The sequence below is a fragment of the Ranitomeya variabilis genome, chromosome 3 (assembly GCF_051348905.1).
Source record: "Ranitomeya variabilis isolate aRanVar5 chromosome 3, aRanVar5.hap1, whole genome shotgun sequence".
NCBI lineage: Eukaryota > Metazoa > Chordata > Amphibia > Anura > Dendrobatidae > Ranitomeya > Ranitomeya variabilis.
Genome location: NC_135234.1, coordinates 155,763,866 through 155,778,171, shown reverse-complemented (window position 1 = coordinate 155,778,171; position 14,306 = coordinate 155,763,866).

The following is a 14,306-nucleotide window of genomic DNA, read 5'->3' as shown; positions in this document are numbered from 1 at the left end:
TGCCTGTATACAGCAAAGGACTCATCCACCATCTGTATACAGCACAGGACCCCATCCACCGCCTGTATATAGCACAGGACACCATCCACTGCCTGTATACAGCACGGGACCCATGCACTGCCTGTATGCAGCACAGGACCCATTCACTGCCTGTATACAGCATAGGATCTCATCCACTGCCTATATACAGCACAGGACCCTATCCACTGGCTGTATACAGCACTGGACCCATCCACTGCCTGTATACAGCACAGGATCCAATCCACTGCCTGTATACAGCACAGGACCCATCCACTGCCTGTATACAGCACAGGACCCCATCCACTGCTGGTATACAGCACAGGACCCATGCACTGCCAGTATACAGCACAGGACCCCTTCCACTGCCTGTATACAGCACAGGACCAATCCACTGCCTGTATACAGCACCGGACCCCATCCACTGCCTGTATACAGCACAGGATCCAATCCATTGCCTGCATACAGCACAGAACCCCATCCACTGCCTGTATACAGCACCTCACCCATCCCCTGTCTGTATACAGCACAGGACCCCATCTACTGGCTGTATACAGCACAGGACCCATCCACTGCATATATACAGCACAGGACCCATCCACTGCCTGTATACAGCACAGGACCCCATCTACTGCCGTTATGCAGCACAGGACCCATTCACTGCCAGTATACAGCACAGGACCCATCCACTGCCTGTATACAGCACAGTACCCCATCCTCTGCCTGTATACAGCACAGGACCCATCCACTGCCTGTATACAGCAAAGGACTCATCCACCATCTGTATACAGTACAGGACCCCATCCACCGCCTGTATATAGCACAGGACACCATCCACTGCCTGTATACAGCACGGGACCCATGCACTGCCTGTATGCAGCACAGGACCCATTCACTGCCTGTATACAGCATAGGATCTCATCCACTGCCTATATACAGCACAGGACCCTATCCACTGGCTGTATACAGCACTGGACCCATCCACTGCCTGTATACAGCACAGGATCCAATCCACTGCCTGTATACAGCACAGGACCCATCCACTGCCTGTATACAGCACAGGACCCCATCCACTGCCGGTATACAGCACAGGACCCATGCACTGCCAGTATACAGCACAGGACCCATCCACTGCCTGTATACAGCACAGTACCCCATCCTCTGCCTGTATACAGCACAGGACCCATCCACTGCCTGTATACAGCACAGGACCCATCCACAGTTTGTATACAGCACAGGATCCAATCCATTGCCTGTATACTGTACAGAACCCCATCCACTGCCTGTATACAGCACAGGACCCATCCACAGTTTGTATACAGCACAGGACCCATCCACTGCATGTATACAGCACAGGACTCCATCCTCTGCCTGTGTACAGAACAGGACTCTTTTCACTGCCTGTGTACAGCACCGGACCCATCCACTGTATACAGCACAGGACCCATCCACTGCCTGTATACAGCACAGCACCCATCCACTGCCTGTATACAGCACAGGACCCCATCCACTGGCTGTATACAGCACAGGACCCCATCCACTGGCTGTATACAGCACAGAACCCCATCCACTGGCTGTGTACAGCACAGGACCCCAGCCACTGGCTGTATACAGCACAGGATCCATCCACTGCCTGTATACGGCACAGGACCCATCCACTGCCTGTGTACGGCACAGGACTCATCCCCTGCCTGTATATAGTACAGGATCCCATCCACTGCTTGTATACAGCAAAGGACCCATCCACTGCCTGCATACCGCACAGGACCCATCCCCTGCCTGTATATAGCACGGGATCCCTTTCACTGCTTGTATACAGCACAGGACCCATCCACTGCCTGTATACAGCACAGGACCCTATCCACCGCCTGTATACAGCACAGGACAGATCCTCTGCCTGTATACAGCACAGGACTCGTCCCCTGCCTGTATATAGCACATGATCCCATCCACTGCTTGTATACAGCACAGGACCCATCCACTACCTGCATACAGCATAGGACCTATCCACTTCCTGTATACAGCACGGGACCCATCCCCTGCCTGTATATAGCACGGGATCCCATCCACTGCTTATATACAGCACAGGACCCATCCACTGCCTGTATACAGCACAGGACCCATTCCCTGCCTGTATATAGCACAGGATCCCATCCACTGCTTGTATACAGCACAGGACACTATCCACTGCCTGTATACAGCACAGGACCCCATTCACTGCCTGTATACAGCACAGGACCCATCCCCTGTCTCTATGTAGCATGGGATCTCATCCACTGCCAGTATACAGCACAGGACCCATCCACTGCCTGGTCTGTATGCAGCACAGGACCCCATCAACTTCTTGTTCACCTGCATTAGTGCCTGAGCAACATGGAAGACCATCAGCACAAGGCAGAGGTAATGTACCGTGTGCCATGCTCTGGATGCCTGGCATCAGCACAATAGGGCATCACATGGTGGCCCAGAGATTACCAGCCTATCACATTCCCTCTGTTACTGCATTATATATATTTTGTGATTTTATCACACTTCCTAATGCCAGCTTGAAAGATTGTCAGTATAAAAACTCTGGGACATCCAAGCTATTCCCCTATGATGGGGGAACACGTTATGTTATTAGTCCTAAAAGTTACAAATGCTTAAATGAGTTGTACCGCGTTCGTAAGTTATGCATAACATAGGAGATCATTTCCCGATCACTGAGGGTCTGACTGGTGGGACCCCTGCCCATCCCGAAACTAGGAGTGAAGGTCGATCAATCATGTGTATTGCTGCTCCATTCATTCTTATGGGCGTGCCGAAGACTAGTAGAGTGCATCGGTTTTCTATCTCCGATCCCAATAAGAATGAATGGAGTGGGGCTCTGCCATGGCTCTTGGGATTGGTGGGGGGGTCGCAGCAGTCGGACCCCCAACGATCAGGAAGTTATCCCATTTCCCATGAATAGGGGCTAACTTCAATTTAAGAATACTCCTTTAAAATTCTTCTGAAATCTGTCCTACAAGCCACATAATAGGCCTCTATTCAATGTTCATTTGCTTTTTAGTACAGATAGGATTACTTAGAGAGGTGTTACTTCTGTTGTAAATTGTTACCAAATTTCATCCACACAGTGCAGAAAAAAGTTCTGCAAACTATAACATACAGTATGGATTATAAAGCCGTTGTGTGTCAGTTTATGTTACATTATTGATTTTTCTGAATCGGGTACAAAGGAGAAGTCAGAGAATTCAGTAAACACCAGGTTAGTTAAGTATAAAATAGTAAAAAAAAAGTACTATACACATCTTCCCTGAGAGTTAACTCCACAGCTTCACTGTGGGGTGTCTTCTGCCTTCTTATGTTTGAGCAGCATCATCATCATCATATTGTAAACTCCCTAAGAGAAGAATCTCTGATACCGCCCTCTTGGTTAAAAGTAAGAAATTAGAAGATTTTAATCACCTGTTCCACCCCTTTTTAGTGAGCTACATAGCTTTTAAAATAAAAAATATTGTGACAAGTCCTCATTAATATAGACCACATTTTTTGTGCACATTCATTTTCGTAAAAAAAAACAAATTGATATAAATTTTAGCAAAAATATTGAAGCTGTTTGTTTCCATGATTCACTGTGTAGATGTCTTCCTGGACGGAGAAGATTGTAGAGTCGGCGTCCATACATGCTTCCTCCCTTTCCCAGTAGGGAGGTCAATTCACTCAATGCCCAACTCGCACCTCCTCCTTCCTCTGCTGCCCGGGGTCTGCGCACTGCTCCCAGATCCCCTGGCACTGGGCTCAGGGGGTGCCGCCTTTCCATCCAAACTGCCTGCCCATAGCTGAAATTAGATGGGCTGCCTTGCACTCTATTAGTGCATCACAGAGGTGCAAGTTCCTTTTATTTCTTTGGCAGAGCTTTTTATTTTACTGTAGTGTAGGGACTCACAAGACAGTGAGGACCCTTGCCATGGGTTGTGTGCTTGCATATTTTTTGCCCAAATATTAACCAATACCTCCTAATATTATATATAAATATTTGAACATTTTATCTTTAAAGCGTGCAGCCAGTCTCATAAATGGTGACTTTGTAAACTAGGGGCTCCCACCTTTGTGATGCACTGATAGAGTATCGGGCAGTCCTCCTAATCGAATAGTAGGGGCGTATAAAGGGCTGTTGACTGAGCACTGTGCTATACTGTACATGTGTGTGACTTGTGCCTTATTGAAAGCTTCATCTGTGTGCAATTCTAATACTAGAGACTAGTGATGAGCGAGTGTACTCGTTGCTCGGGTTTTCCCAAGCATGCTCGGGTGTCCTCCGAGTATTTGTTAATGAACGCCCTCCCCTTAGTTTATCTTAGGGGGGTCGCATGATAACACAGCCCCCATATATTTAAAAAGGGTAATAGGATTAATATTCAGTATGGTATTTCAGTGAAAGGGTTAATAAATTTTTAGCATGTAAGCTGTGCAGTGCACGAGCAGGTTATAACCAGTTTGTTCTAGATTTTCCTCTGTCTCCTTCCCTCTCTTTTTGGGGTATTTTGATTGGCTACCAGGTACTGTGTGGTAAAAATTTTGTGTATATAAACAGCTGTTTTTGGGTCCGTGTCACCAGACGACCTCAGGAAGATTTGAAGATAAGAAGACGTCTGATGGATGCGCTGGTTCAGCAGCTGCTCCGGAGAGCGGAGGAGGAGGGCGGCGCCGAGTGGCTGCAGAGCTGTTTAGCTATTCAACCTGCTGTAAAACCTACCTCCACTCCGGAGGTTTCCTCAGCTCCTGCTCCACTGGCTCCGCTCTCTCCTGCCGCCCCGTCAAGGTCTCTGGCCCCTCAGAATCCATGCCGCAGCTCCGGGAGAACTCGGCGGCCGAGGAGATCATTTTCTCCGCCGCCATCTTCAAGATCAGCTGACCGGACCCTGGAGACGCGCTACAGGAGTAGGTGTTCCTCACATCTGAAGTGTCGCAGCCCATCTCAAGACTGTGTCAGCGGCAATCAAGCGACGCCGCTGGCGTCATCACTCCCGGCCGCCAGCGCTGATCCTGTGTCCTGTCGTGAGCTGCTGGCTGGAGCGGGTGACGGGCGCAGCGTCTTCGACTCATCTAGCCACCGCACCCATAAAAGAGGCGCGAGGGCCCAGGGACCTCGGGCGTCAGAGCCGCAGCGCCTGAGAAGGTCAGCATCGGGGGAGACGAACGCCGCATTAGCAGCAGCTGCAGCATGGAGATCCACATCGCCATATTCTGAACAGGAAGAAGACTGTGAATCGCCTTCTCAGCAGCATTCGCCCAATCATATGGGCTTGAGTGCGGCTACTGCCACGGATCAAGACACCATCCAGACGGATAGGGGTGAGATTTTAAATGTGCCCCTGTCTGTCTCCACATTTAATTTAAAGTCTATGGTAAAGGAGGTTATTGTTGAATATTTATCCAATAGCGCTCCTTCATTGATCCCCAGACCCCCTTCTATTCATAATGATGCAGCTGGGGGGAATATTGTTCTTAAACCAGGGCTACCTGAGATATTTTTAAAGGAGTCCCTCGCATGTGAGGTATCTGCAGCGCCCCAGAGTCCTGGTCGTTGCAGTACTGTGGTTCCGCCACTAAGGGGAGCTATAGTACGTCTGATGGCACTGAAGGAGTTCATCTGGACAGGTATCACCGACACCAATACATTTCACAGCCGGGCCACCAGGGGGAGCTAAGGGTTCTATTCACTAGGCCACTCCCCACCATTGTGGGTAAACTGGGGGTCAGGCAGGAAGTTAGATCAGAAAGCTGACTGGGTTGGAACCAGGCAACACCTTGTGGCAGAGGGTGTTGTGGGAGAAGATTAGGTAGGGTCCCTGTTGTGAATTTGGATTCTGGGCTCCCCCGGTGGCTACTGGTGGAATTGAACTGGTGTCTTCATCTTCTCTGTTCACCTGTTCCCATCAAGATGTGGGAGTCGCTATATAACCTTGCTGCTCTGTTAGTTGCTTGCCGGTCAACAATGTTATCAGAAGCCTCTCTGTGCTTGTTCCTGCTCCTAGACAACTACTAGATAAGTTGGACTCTTGTCCATGTTTGTTTTTGCATTTTGGTTCCAGTTCACAGCTGTAGTTTCGTTACTGTGTCTGGAAAGCTCTTGTGAACAGGAATTGCCACTCTGGTGTTATGAGTTAATGCCAGAGTTTTAAAGTAATTTCTGGATGGTGTTTTTGATTAGGGTTTTCAGCTGACCATGAAAGTGTCCTTTCTGTCTTCTGCTATGTAGTAAGTGGACCTCAAATTTGCTAAACCTATTTTCATACTACGTTTGTTATTTCATCTTAATTCACCGCCAATACATGTGGGGGGCCTCTGTCTCCTTTTGGGGTATTTCTCTAGAGGTGAGCTAGGACTAATATTTTCCTCTGCTAGCATTATTTAGTCCTCCGGCTGGTGCTGGGCATCTAGAATCAACGTAGGCATGCTACCCGGCCACTGCTAGTTGTGTGTTAGGTTTAGTTCATGGTCAGCTCAGTTCCCATCTTCCAAGAGCTAGTTCCTATATATGCTTATGCTATGATCTCTTGCCATTGAGATCATGACAGTTTGACCGGCCCACTAAAGGGTTAAAATCCTTGGCTGAGAAAGGAGAGAAATAAGTAGTCTGCTGAAATTTTTTTTTTTTTTTTTTTTTTTTTTTTTTTTCTCTCTCCTTTGAATGGCTCTGTGTCCACCTGTTTGTAATGGATCTTCAGAGTGTAACTGCAGGTTTGAATAATCTCGCCACGAAGGTACAAAATTTGCAAGATTTTGTTTGTCATGCACCTGTATCTGAGCCGAGAATTCCTTTGCCGGAATTTTTCTCGGGGAATAGATCTGGGTTTCAGAATTTTCGAAATAATTGCAAATTATTTTTGTCCCTGAAATCTCGCTCTGCCGGAGACCCTGCACAGCAGGTCAGGATTGTGATTTCCTTGCTCCGGGGCGACCCTCAAGACTGGGCTTTTTCATTGACACCAGGGGATCCTGCGTTGCTCAATGTGGATGCGTTTTTTCTGGCCTTGGGGTTGCTTTATGACGAACCTCATTTGGAGCTTCAGGCAGAAAAAACTTTGATGTCCCTATCTCAGGGGCAAGATGAAGCGGAAATTTACTGCCAAAGATTCCGTAAATGGTCTGTGCTTACTCAGTGGAATGAGTGCGCCCTGGCGGCGACTTTCAGAGAGGGTCTCTCTGATGCCATTAAGGATGTTATGGTGGGGTTCCCTGTGCCTGCGGGTCTGAATGAGTCCATGACAATGGCTATTCAGATCGATAGGCGTTTGCGGGAGCGCAAACCAGTGCACCATCTGGCGGTGTCCACTGAGAAATCGCCAGAGAGTATGCAGTGTGATAGAATTCTGTCCCGAAGCGAGCGGCAGAATTTTAGACGGAAAAATGGGTTGTGTTTCTATTGTGGTGATTCTACTCATGTTATATCAGCATGCTCTAAGCGCACTAAAAAACTTGGTAAATCTGTTTCCATTTGCACCTTACCGTCTAAGTTTATTCTATCTGTGACCCTGATTTGCTCTTTGTCATCTATTGCCACGGACGCCTATGTCGACTCTGGCGCCGCTTTGAGTCTTATGGATTGGTCCTTTGCCAAACGCTGTGGGTATGATTTAGAGCCTTTGGAGACTCCTATTCCTCTGAAGGGGATTGACTCCACCCCATTGGCTAATAATAAACCACAATACTGGACACAAGTAACTATGCGTATTAATCCGGGTCACCAGGAGATTATTCGCTTTCTGGTGCTGTATAATCTACATGATGATTTGGTGCTAGGATTGCCTTGGCTGCAATCTCACAACCCAGTCCTCGACTGGAGAGCTATGTCTGTGTTGAGCTGGGGCAGTGTTGTCGCAGAAAAGTTCTGACTGCTCCGTGATGAGGCCTTGTGCCTTCTTTTCCCGTAAATTTTCGCCCGCTGAGCGGAATTATGATGTTGGGAATCGGGAGCTTTTGGCCATGAAGTGGGCTTTTGAGGAGTGGCGCCATTGGCTTGAGGGGGCCAGACATCAGGTGGTGGTATTGACTGACCACAAAAATTTGATTTATCTTGAGACCGCCAGGCGCCTGAATCCTAGACAGGCGCGCTGGTCATTATTTTTCTCTCGGTTTAATTTTGTGGTGTCATACCTACCGGGTTCTAAGAATGTTAAGGCGGATGCCCTTTCTAGGAGTTTTGAGCCTGACTCGCCTGGTAACTCTGAGCCCACAGGTATCCTTAAGGATGGAGTGGTATTGTCAGCCGTTTCTCCAGACCTGCGGCGGGCCTTGCAGGAGTTTCAGGCAGATAGACCGGATCGTTGCCCACCTGATAAACTGTTTGTTCCTGATGATTGGACCAGTAGAGTCATCTCTGAGGTTCATTCTTCTGCGTTGGCAGGTCATCCTGGCATTTTTGGTACCAGGGATTTGGTGGCAAGGTCCTTCTGGTGGCCTTCCCTGTCACGAGATGTGCGAGGCTTTGTGCAGTCTTGTGACGTTTGTGCTCGGGCCAAGCCTTGTTGTTCTCGGGCTAGTGGATTATTGTTGCCCTTGCCTATTCCTAAGAGGCCTTGGACGCACATCTCGATGGATTTTATTTCAGATCTGCCTGTTTCTCAGAAGATGTCTGCCATCTGGGTGGTGTGTGACCGTTTCTCTAAGATGGTCCATTTGGTTCCTCTGCCCAAGTTGCCTTCTTCTTCCGAGTTGGTTCCTCTGTTTTTTCAAAATGTTGTTCGTTTGCATGGTATTCCTGAGAATATCATTTCTGACAGAGGGACCCAATTCGTGTCTAGATTTTGGCGGGCATTCTGTGCTAGGATGGGCATAGATTTATCTTTTTCGTCCGCTTTCCATCCTCAGACGAATGGCCAGACCGAGCGGACTAATCAGACCCTGGAGACATATCTGAGGTGTTTTGTGTCTGCTGACCAGGATGATTGGGTTGCTTTTTTGCCATTGGCAGAGTTCGCTCTCAATAATCGGGCCAGCTCTGCCACTTTGGTGTCCCCGTTTTTCTGTAATTCGGGGTTTCATCCTCGATTTTCCTCTGGTCAGGTGGAATCTTCGGATTGTCCTGGAGTGGATGCTGTGGTGGAGAGATTGCATCAGATCTGGGGGCAGGTGGTGGACAATTTGAGGTTGTCCCAGGAGAAGACTCAGCTTTTTGCCAACCGCCACCGTCGTGTTGGTCCTCGGCTTTGTGTTGGGGATTTGGTGTGGTTATCTTCTCGTTTTGTCCCTATGAGGGTCTCTTCTCCTAAGTTTAAGCCTCGGTTCATCGGCCCGTATAAGATATTGGAGATTCTTAACCCTGTTTCCTTCCGTTTGGACCTCCCTGCATCTTTTTCTATTCATAACGTTTTTCATCGGTCATTATTGCGCAGGTATGAGGTACCGGTTGTGCCTTCCGTTGAGCCTCCTGCTCCGGTGTTGGTTGAGGGTGAGTTGGAGTACGTTTTGGAGAAAATCTTGGACTCTCGTGTTTCCAGACGGAGACTCCAGTATCTGGTCAAGTGGAAGGGATACGGCCAGGAGGATAATTCTTGGGTGAATGCATCTGATGTTCATGCCTCTGATTTGGTTCGTGCCTTTCATAGGGCCCATCCTGATCGCCCTGGTGGTTCTGGTGAGGGTTCGGTGCTCCCTCCTTGAGGGGGGGGTACTGTTGTGAATTTGGATTCTGGGCTCCCCCGGTGGCTACTGGTGGAATTGAACTGGTGTCTTCATCTTCTCTGTTCACCTGTTCCCATCAAGATGTGGGAGTCGCTATATAACCTTGCTGCTCTGTTAGTTGCTTGCCGGTCAACAATGTTATCAGAAGCCTCTCTGTGCTTGTTCCTGCTCCTAGACAACTACTAGATAAGTTGGACTCTTGTCCATGTTTGTTTTTGCATTTTGGTTCCAGTTCACAGCTGTAGTTTCGTTACTGTGTCTGGAAAGCTCTTGTGAACAGGAATTGCCACTCTGGTGTTATGAGTTAATGCCAGAGTTTTAAAGTAATTTCTGGATGGTGTTTTTGATTAGGGTTTTCAGCTGACCATGAAAGTGTCCTTTCTGTCTTCTGCTATGTAGTAAGTGGACCTCAAATTTGCTAAACCTATTTTCATACTACGTTTGTTATTTCATCTTAATTCACCGCCAATACATGTGGGGGGCCTCTGTCTCCTTTTGGGGTATTTCTCTAGAGGTGAGCTAGGACTAATATTTTCCTCTGCTAGCATTATTTAGTCCTCCGGCTGGTGCTGGGCATCTAGAATCAACGTAGGCATGCTACCCGGCCACTGCTAGTTGTGTGTTAGGTTTAGTTCATGGTCAGCTCAGTTCCCATCTTCCAAGAGCTAGTTCCTATATATGCTTATGCTATGATCTCTTGCCATTGAGATCATGACAGGTCCCTGTCAGGGGTGGGATCCTGACAGAGGCTTGGCAACTTGAGCGAACGTAACGGGACCGTGCCTGCTCAGTATAGCGGCAGTACCCAAGAAGGGACTGGAAGCGAGACAGATTGTGCTGAGTGAGAAACGAGATCAAAGCAACAAGGAGAATACCAGTAGGAGTCGTGCTGTAAGACCGAGGCAACATCCTACTGAGGCGCACAACCGGCGGCCGGAACGCCGAGGGAGTATTACAATATTCAGCTTCAAGCAATACTCTAAACCACGGCAGGACAGTCAGTCTAAGGCGGGCTGTCTCACCTAAATCACCTATGCAGTCTTGGGGGGCAACTTGTGGAGAGGGGCGACTCTAGGGTCCCGGAAGAGCTCCGAGCCTACCCGTCATACGGGTGCCGTTCCAACCGTAACATCAGGGAGGGACGGAGGATTAGCAGAACATCATCTAATCGAGTTGTGAGGGAACTTAAGAAACGGACACAACAGTTGTGGGGACTTTCCGTAAGCACAGCAGGGAAGGACCACAACACATAGCGCTAGCAGGAAGGCGCAGATTTCCACCTGTTAAGAGAACTCTGGAGGTGCCATTGGACCGGCCGGACTGGCGTAGCCTGGTTATCCGGATTACGGACTGAGGACCCAGAGATCTTCAGTAAAGAGGTAAAGAGACTGCAACTTGGTGTCCTCGTTATTTACTGCACCGCACCACTACAGCATCACCACCACCATCATCTACCCACATCTATTACTGTACGCCCTTCAGCAGGGTCACGGACCGGGTCTAGCCACCGTGACAACCCCAGAGCAGAGACTCAGAGGCCCGGTACCGGGTACCCCTCGGCCCTGCGGCAGTGGGGGCGCTACAACTTGGCGTCACGAACAGGATCTACTTAAGCCTGAAGAATCAGGTCATGTGTGCCTTGGAACTGTGATTTATTGTGCTTAAACTGTACTTTATTGCCAGGACTGTGCTGCGCCATTTACCGCCAAAACCCGCCGCCATTACAGCGCTGAGGAGAGCGCAGGAAGAGAAGAGGGGCGTGGAGTAGGCGTAGGCAAGCTGGGGAGCGCGAACAACAATGACCGCCCAGTCTAAATATTGCTGTGTTCTGAGGACGTGTCCGTCAGCAGTCGAGACCCGCCTTCTGATTTTCTATGCTGGACGGAAACCGAAGAAACGAAACCATGACTCAGATGAGGTGGAACTGGAGACCAGGGAAGGCCTGCAGAAAAGAATGGCCCCGCATCGACCCCCGTCACCAGCGGATTATTCCGATATGCCCCCGCTGGAGGATTTGGATCCTTGGGAGCTGCCGATGGGGCATCCCGTGCCTAAATGGTCTCCAGTTCGTACGCCTTCCGCAGGAGAGGAGAGCGGCACCGGAGGAGCTACCGTCAGTGAAGGTACCCAATGCCGCGACTCCCGGGGAGGCCACCTCACCTCTACACACGACCCGGCCACTGCTGCGACCAGTGGCGCCCCGATGTCCCCGCCGTCTGGCACCAATGCACCGGGGGGGAATGACCTTGGGCCCTTCCCCTGGGGGGAATATCGAAACCACCTGATCGCGGAGTTCCAGCGAGAAGTGGAGCGGGAGGCGCGAGGAGAACTGCTGGAGGGCTCCCTGCCGAAGTGGGGCGTTGTGGTTGTTTACCTGCCCCAGACAGGAAAGGGCTTCGTGCAGGAGATCGGGACAGCCCTGAGAGTCCGCATCACCCGGGATGAAGTGGAGCCCTGCCTGTGTGGAGACGGCGCCAAGTCCTTCCTGAAGCCGGGGGATGTGGTCACATACCGCCGGCACCTAAAGGGGAGCGGCTGGTGGGCCCGGGATATGCAGCGCTGCACTGCCGTTCTGGCGGTGTCCCGCACCGAGGGGGAGGAGCTCGCCGCTGAAGCCGCTGCTGCCGCCGCTGCTGCTGCCAGCATTATCCATCGGCCCACACAGACACTCATCGCAGCGCACGACCTGGTCGTGCAGGAGACCCGAACCCACGGGGTGCACCTGGCCGCGGGAGTGAGCTTGGAGTCCGACCTGCCTGGCCTGCAGAGGGCCACCTGCCAGGTGAAGCCCCGGTGGGGGCTACCGAAAAATGAGTAAGATATTACTACTTCTGCACATGTAAATAGTTACTGTTTTCCTGATTTTTGCTGCTAAACCCGTCCAGGGTTAATTATTAAAGGGATCCCTTTGTTGACCCGGGATCCCTATTGTTTTGTTTGCTTTTTCCAAGTTTTACACAAGTTTCCAGAACTGCCGCAATCATGAACAGTGCATGATACAAACTTTTTGTAAATAGTTTGCACCTTCTTAAAGGTGCTCCCTACTGGTTTTACTTAAGGAAGGACTCTTTGTGAAGTTACCGCACCGGAGCCTTTGCTGAGTACGGACTGGTAGCTTGAGAAGATATGCTACCTCATGGAGACTTGGTCACCTTTTAAAGGGGACGTTCACCTGTTGCACTTAAAGGGTGATATTGCTTTAAGACAGAAAGTAATAATGTCTTGACAAAAAGAAAATGATGAAGATGCTTATATGAAGAAGTTATGTGTATTTAACAAGTTAATTGTGAAAAATGTTTAATAATGTTGATAGTAACATGAAGACAGACAGTGAACCCGTACGGGGTTAGTTAGTGAGTCCTCTTAGGAGCCATATAGAGATGGCTCATGGATCTAAAACTGAAAGTAATGTTATGTTCTATACTGTGTATAGTAGTTGAAAAGGCAGTAGGCCCGGGCTGAACGGGGCGGTCCTGTAACCGAAAGGAGAGGCAGAAGGTCTGGTGCCGTTAGGACAGGCGGTCCTGCAGATTTAAAGTAGGAGAATGAAAAAGTTAAATTGCCTTATAATGTGATTATAAGAAGGTCTTTAGTGGATTCAGAGTGTACGTCCTTAAAGGCAATGTTAAATTATTGTTCGAGCATTTGTACTAAGTAGAATACCCGGTTGGGTAAGAAAAGTTACGTATAGCATGTTGCTATGATATCTAACCATGTTTGTAACGTTCAAGTGTCCTCACCTCCCATAAAGGGAAGCTCTGTTCAAGTATGCTTATTGTTATTACACTCAACAAAAATTGTATGTCTTTTTGCTAACCTGTATTGTTGTTTTCTTCCCAGTCCCGGAGTACTGGATTTAACCGGGGGGGAGTGCAGCGCCCCAGAGTCCTGGTCGTTGCAGTACTGTGGTTCCGCCACTAAGGGGAGCTATAGTACGTCTGATGGCACTGAAGGAGTTCATCTGGACAGGTATCACCGACACCAATACATTTCACAGCCGGGCCACCAGGGGGAGCTAAGGGTTCTATTCATTAGGCCACTCCCCACCATTGTGGGTAAACTGGGGGTCAGGCAGGAAGTTAGATCAGAAAGCTGACTGGGTTGGAACCAGGCAACACCTTGTGGCAGAGGGTGTTGTGGGAGAAGATTCGGTAGGGTCCCTGTCAGGGGTGGGATCCTGACAGAGGCTTGGCAACTTGAGCGAACGTAACGGGACCGTGCCTGCTCAGTATAGCGGCGGTACCCAAGAAGGGACTGGAAGCGAGACAGATTGTGCTGAGTGAGAAACGAGATCAAAGCAACAAGGAGAATACCAGTAGGAGTCGTGCTGTAAGACCGAGGCAACATCCTACTGAGGTGCACAACCGGCGGCCGGAACGCCGAGGGAGTATTACAATATTCAGCTTCAAGCAATACTCTAAACCATGGCAGGACAGTCAGTCTAAGGCGGGCTGTCTCACCTAAATCACCTATGCAGTCTTGGGGGGCAACTTGTGGAGAGGGGCGACTCTAGGGTCCCGGAAGAGCTCCGAGCCTACCCGTCATACGGGTGCCGTTCCAACCGTAACATCAGGGAGGGACGGAGGATTAGCAGAACATCATCTAATCGAGTTGTGAGG